Here is a 7,132-nt window from a genome sequence, read left to right on the forward strand (position 1 = left end):
AGGAAGAATCTGGACAAGGGATATATTCAATTATATCCAGTAAGATCAATACGGAGTTCGAGAAAAGTTGTAGTCTGCATAAGTCATATCCAAACTCCGAAACGTGAGAGAGTTCAAACTTCGAGGACGAAGTTTAGTTTAAGGGGTAGAGACTGTAATATCCCAGGTATTGGGGTTACAAATTTAGAGGAAACAGATGTGTGCATTGCATTCATGCGTAGAAAATCTGGGGAATTTTCGCGCTTTAAAGTAAAAACTGATCACGATGAATCGAAGTTTCACTTGATCTTGGTGGAATTGAACTAGCTCATCAAGTCAAGCGCTATAAACCTCAATGTGACTTTGTTAAACCTTGTTTTGGGTAGAGATGATTTGATCTAAGGGGTTAGATCAAATGGAACTAATAATCAACACAACAACACCTTACTCAATGATCAATTGCTTGATCTCAAAAAAGATCATAATATGGTAAACCTTGCCATAACATATGAACATCCATTTAATTGGAAATCAAGTAACAATAATTGGAGAAAACTATTCTTCACTTATCTTCTCCATGTATTAAACTAATCCATGCACTTATCATGAACCCTATGATATCCATTCTACTTTAACCATGGAAATAAGACATAGAGATTCAACTTAAGCAATATATATTCTTCCCTATTCCAAATAGTTTTATATCAAACCTAGAGAGGTGAGAGTTCTATTATAATTATTAAAGAAGCAATAACAAACCTTGAGTTAAACCTTGGATATACATCCAAGTATTCAAATCATCATTTTCAAGACAACCCTAGAGAGAGATAACCATTAATGTTAAACATAGATCTTGATGATCACATCAACCTCTATGGAGCCTAATATTAGGTTAGCATTGAAGTCCTTCCCAAATGAGAGAGACCATCCATACTAATCTTAGTTCTATCTATTCAAATATCCAAATGGTTAAACCATCGAGTTCTTGAGGGAACTTCAAGTAAATATCTCGGGCATTTCCACTGGGATATAAAACTATTGAGACAACCATGACCATGACCATCCTAGAAAGTAAAATAGAAGTGATATATCCTAGTTGATCAAGACAATGCTTGATCATGGAAGTGAGAACCCATTCCATTAGAAATAATTTAAGAAGCCAAACCTTGATCATTATAAATTGAGTGATGATCATAAACCCTAAGAACTTAAGGTAGAGATATTAAGAACAAGTTGATCATGCCTAAACCATGATCATGCTCTTGATGTATGTGAGGATAAGTTAAACCCTACTAGTATAAGTAGATTCCATTTCCACATGAAATTATAGGGAGATCATTAGTAAGAAACTCTAGAATTATATCTCAACTCTAGTTTATGTATCACTATGGTGATCATGATATAAATCCATGCTATAATTGAGATTCAAACCAATTTCCATTAGGTAAATATAATTAGAACCCCGAATTGAACTCTAGTTAAAACCTATGCTTAATTATTGAAAATAAGAGACATCTAATTCTAAGTCCTATAAATAAACCCACAAGTGGTGATCAACCACTTATCATTATAACCAAGACCAAACCATATTGAGAGTAGCATCTACTTTAGGTATTTCAAGGTGTTGAGTATTAACCTTGAAATGGGGTTGTAATCAAACCTACAAGACCTTAATAAAGAAGTACTCACATAAAATCATATGCAAGTGACCAAATTTCCAAATATGAGATCAAGTCCTTAGAAATAATCTAGCACTTGAAATCATGTCATTAAATCACTTCTTAATAGTAATCCATAAGTATATGTTACTTTGAAATTGTTTCTTGCAAGATAAAACCACATAAAACTCTACATATCATTAAGTAAGATCAACAATCAATTGGAAAATAATTTGAATATTTCCAAAGACAATATTCAAATGCATGCCTATATGGCTATTTAACTCAAATCCAAATAGTAATTAATAAATCAATGTTTTAGTATCCATATTCAATCTTCTAAAACACCACTAAATAAATTGCAGTATTTTGGAATAAGTCTTGTATGGTTCAAATAGGAAAGACTCGCAAAATAATAATGAATTCAAATCTGAATTCAAAACATGAAATAAAAACAGAAATAAGAAATAGAGGAGAAAGACTTACCCGGTCGGGCAGCCCATGCTGCGAGCCCACCAGCCACAGCCCGAACGAGCCCACCTCGGCAGCCCTCGGCATCGACCCCAAGAGCCCAAGCCCACCGGCAGCCCTAGCCCAACTTACCCCTTCACGTTCTTTTCACGCAGGGGAGGGGGCCATCGTCTTCGTCCATCCCGGCAAGCGGCTCGGTGGCGGCACCTCCGCCACCGGCCGCGCCAAGATACTCACCGCCGCTCTCCGGAGGTTATAAGTACCCCTCTCGCCGCCGCCCACAACCCTAGCCTCCAATTCCCCATCTCTCTCGCTCAATTTTTCCCCGGATGGAAAACCTAGCTACGCCGGCCATCTCGACTCGCCGCCGATTGAGTCCGTCTCAAGCCCAACGGTGAGGTCCCGGAGGTGCGCCTCGTCTTCTACTTCCTCTGGGAGGAAGATAGCTTCCTGGGATGGCCAGAGTTAGGCGAATTTGGTGATTTTCTTCCGCAGCTCATCGCCGGTATCGGCGAGGTTGAGCTCGTCTCCGCCCACAATCGACGCCGTCGACCATCTAGGAAGAATCAGGGTGAGATTCCGCGTCTCTAGCATCTCCTATTGCATCAAATGGCCACCCGTAGCTCCGTCGTGTCGATCACCGCCGTGCCCCGCCGCAGACATAGCTCGCCGGAGCAACTCCGGCGACCTTTCCATGGGGGCGCCGCCACCTACTGGTTCACTTCGTCGCCCCAGTTCCTCTAGACACGAGCAGAGCCCCGCGGGAGCCCTCCCGTACCGACGCCGCCGTCGACCGGCCGTCGGCCGGGAGCTCCACCGGCCACGTCCACGATTTGGACCTGGTCCACGCTCACGTGGCGGTCCACGTGGACCACCGGCCCACCGGCCTCGTGTGTAGGTTAGCCCGAGTGTGTCTAGCATTTCCATTTTCATTTAAATTCAATTCCATAATTGTCTGCAACTTTGTAAATCCATATAAAATTCATACTAACTCAGAAAAATTAAAATAAGATATTAAAATTCTTAGAATAGAAAACTCTATCCAATAAAAATATAATATGCAATTTTTATTTTTAATAAAAATTCAATTATTTAATTCTGGTTATTTAAGCCCATTTATTAATTCTAAATTCAATTAAAATTCAATAATTAGGAAAACTTTCCAAATTAAATAAAAACCGAGTAAATAAATAAAGAAAACAATGAAACTAATTTTCTTTATTTGTTATTTTGTTAAATCCTTATTAGAAGGATTTAAACCCTAATTAATAATTACCTTAAATATTAAATGTAGTAAAAATAATAAAATGTCAAATCCAATATTATCTTTATTTCAAACTCATTAATAACTTCAACTTGATAATGAAGTTATTAAACCAAGAATTATAGGGTAATTAGAAAACCCTAGTTCCATATGGTAGGAAAACGAGGAATTCATCATTTCATGTGTAAAACCAAAACCCTAATTCAATTAGAAACCCTAGTTCAACTACTTGATATGAACCCTAAATTATTCCCAAACCTAAAACCCAAGTAACATGTGATCATGTTACTTCATTAGTAATCATAGACTCATATTGAACAACTCAATGCTTGTTCCCATCTACATAATATATGGGAACCCTATCACTACTAATTAGTAGCCCATGTGTTCATCTTCATCAGACCTAAATCATTAAGTAGGGCCAACCAAGTGTAAACCCTAGATCCTATTACTAAAAACAATCACCCTTAATTAACCTCAATTAGCATCACACCAATGTGATGAACCTCAGGAGCAACTATACCAAATCCTGAGCATTACCTAACCATATTCCACTAAACCCTACTAGTGTTGGATACTTACCAACCATCCTATTAGGAAGCCAATTAAGAACCAACAGTAAAACCTAGACCACCTCAACCCTAATTGACATACTTCTTATTATTTAAGAAGTATGTTCTTCACACGTTATTCCTTTGAAGTAAATAAAGAATCATCATCAACCTTGCTTATAAGGACCTATAAACCCTAACCAGCTATCACTAGCAAGATAAAACAACCTTAACAACAACCATGTATAATGAATTGCTTAGTGCCTAGGCTTATCTTAACCTTACAAGCCCTAGGTGTTGATGAATCCAACTTTGTTGGGATCCATCTAATACCTATTCCAGCAACTACATAAAGCCATAGTCAACCATAGAAAACCACCAACCTAATTATCATACTTGTTCTTTGTTAGAGAACATGTTCTTCAAAAGTTATTCTTTTAAAGTATATGATAATTAATCATTAACCATGCCATATAGTGCTAAAACCAACCACTATTCATTACATGTTAGGATTACACCAAATCTTAATGTTGTGTGTTATTAATGCTATTGTTAAGCTATATTGCAACACCTGTTTATGATACCAAGTAATTCCACCTGAATAAGAACCTTGTTTGTGAATCACTCTAAAAATGCAACACACCCTGAACCAATCATTACAACTCACTGACCCTAAATCATCGGGGTTAGGTCACGCTTAGAGCGATTGCATCTCATTCTTATGCATTATTGCATCCTTGCCAATCTTTTAAACATCGTCCTTATCGGACGATGATGCCATTTCAGAATTTGGAGTTATTGCGCACCGAAGACCTTGTCTGCATAATCTTGCAGTCAAGAAAGGCAAGTTCATCACTTGCTCATGTCATTTGAGTATTTCTATCAAATTACTTGCAAAGTATTATGGTTATCACTATTGCATAAAAATCAAAACCACTACTTTCATAACTATGAATATGACTATGTGGTGGGCAATGGAACCATGGATTGTGTTGATATGGTGGAGGTTCCATTGCACGGGCTTATATCCATCTAGGATTAAACAACAAATGTCGTCAGTGATTCTTGTGCCGTAATACCCGTGTTAACCATAAGATCCGGAGTGGGACGGAGTAGTCAAAAGTGTTTCCACCTCTCGTTCATCAACGGATGCGCTTTACCGTAGACACTTGTATCTGTCAGGGCAAGCGATTGGCTGGGGAAGCCTTAAGTCCCCACGGCATAGTCCGTAGACACTTGTCGCTCGAAGTGCAAGCGGTTGGCTGGGGAAGCCTTAAGTCCCCACGGTATTGCGGTCTATGATGGGTTGCAGCTACCGGCGAAGGAGTTTGGTTAACGAGTCCCAAACCGTCGTCGTGGTCGGGGTCCACCCGTGAGTGGGAATAATGGGACCGGCGAGGACCCGTGGTCGGGGTATGCAACAAAGGGTGGGTGTTCGAGGTAGCGGAGGAACATGATTGGCTAGACCTTATACCGGGCCTCACACCAAAGGAAGTGTGGACGGGTCGCCCCGGTTGGCACCAAGGTTAAGATCTCTTATGGGTAAAGCAACACACCTCTGCAGAGTGTAATGAACCGTGACCTGTCACTCCTCGTTCCGGGATATGGAAGCTGCGAACGCTGCCGGAAAGGAGCTCCATGAAGTTCTAGTAAACCGGTGAAGGCCGACGGACATAGTTCTTCCGAATAAAAGCAACCTTTTGAAGAAATGATTATGAAAACCTGCATTGGTATTAGACTTTCCGGTCTAATGTTGTAGCTAATGCATTAAACACCTCTTTCCTATAATGAACTTGTTGAGTACGCTCGTACTCATCCCACTCTTAAATCCCCGCTTAGATATGGAGGCACCGAAGGAGGATCTACGAGTGCAACACGAAGACCGAGGAGTCAACAACTACTTCAAGGGACAGGAACCTGTCAGAAGAGGCAAATATCACATCCAACAAGGAGAAACCTAGATTAGCAATAGAAAGGAACTAGCTTCCTAAACTTAGCTCCTATTTAGCCAGAATCTATTCATAGCCTCTGTAGTTAGTGAAATACTCTACAAATAGAGTTCGTGTTAGGACTAGGCTACGAGTCGTTCTTCTGGAGTTGATTTGCAGTTTTACCTCATTGTAAAGTAGGAGGCTGTGATGATTTTATGTAACAGAGTCAATGTATGTAATTCTATAGACATGCCTTGGACCCGCATATGTTTCTGTTGTACCACTCTGTTGTACCACTCTGAGCGATATAATACTAGTGGAACGGTGTTTCATTGGTGTTATATCAGACTTGCATACTACACCATGCACTGGTATGCCGGGTCACCACAAGAAACTTCGCCATGAATACTATGAGTAAAGCCTAAGGACATATTTGTCCATATGCTACAGCGGAGCGTGTCTCTCTCCCACAAAGTGAATGCTAGGATCCATTTTATTCAAACAAAACAAAAAACAAAAACAAACCGACGCTCCAAGCAAAGTGCATAAGATGTGACGGAATAAAAATATAGTTTCAGGGGAGGAACCTGATAATGTTGTCGATGAAGAAGGGGATGCCTTGGGCATCCCCAAGCTTAGACGCTTGAGTCTTCTTAGAATATGCAGGGGTGAACCACCGGGCATCCCCAAGCTTAGAGCTTTTCACTCTCCTTGATCATATTGCATCATACTCCTCTCTTGATCCTTGAAAACTTCCTCCACACCAAACTCGAAACAACTCATTAGAGGGTTAGTGCACAATAAAAATTAACATGTTCAGAGGTGACACAATCATTCTTAACACTTCTGGACATTGCATAAAGCTACTGGACACTAATGGATCAAAGAAATTCATCCAACATAGCAAAAGAGGCAATGCGAAATAAAAAGGCAGAATCTGTCAAAACAGAACAGTCCGTAAAGATGGATTTTATTAGGCCACCAGACTTGCTCAAATGAAAATGCTCAAATTGAATGAAAGTTGCGTACATATCTGAGGATCATGCACGTAAATTGGCTTAATTTTCTGAGCTACCTACAGGGAGGTAGACCCAGATTCGTGACAGCTAAGAAATCTGGAACTGCGCAGTAATCCAAATCTAGTACTTACTTTACTATCAAAGACTTTACTTGGCACAACAAAACTCAAAACTAAGATAAGGAGAGGTTGCTACAGTAGTAAAAAACTTCCAAGACGCAAATATAAAACAAAAATACTGTAGTAAAAAAAAACATGGG

This window comes from Lolium rigidum, chromosome 2 (genome assembly GCF_022539505.1).
Source record: "Lolium rigidum isolate FL_2022 chromosome 2, APGP_CSIRO_Lrig_0.1, whole genome shotgun sequence".
Lineage (NCBI taxonomy): Eukaryota > Viridiplantae > Streptophyta > Magnoliopsida > Poales > Poaceae > Lolium > Lolium rigidum.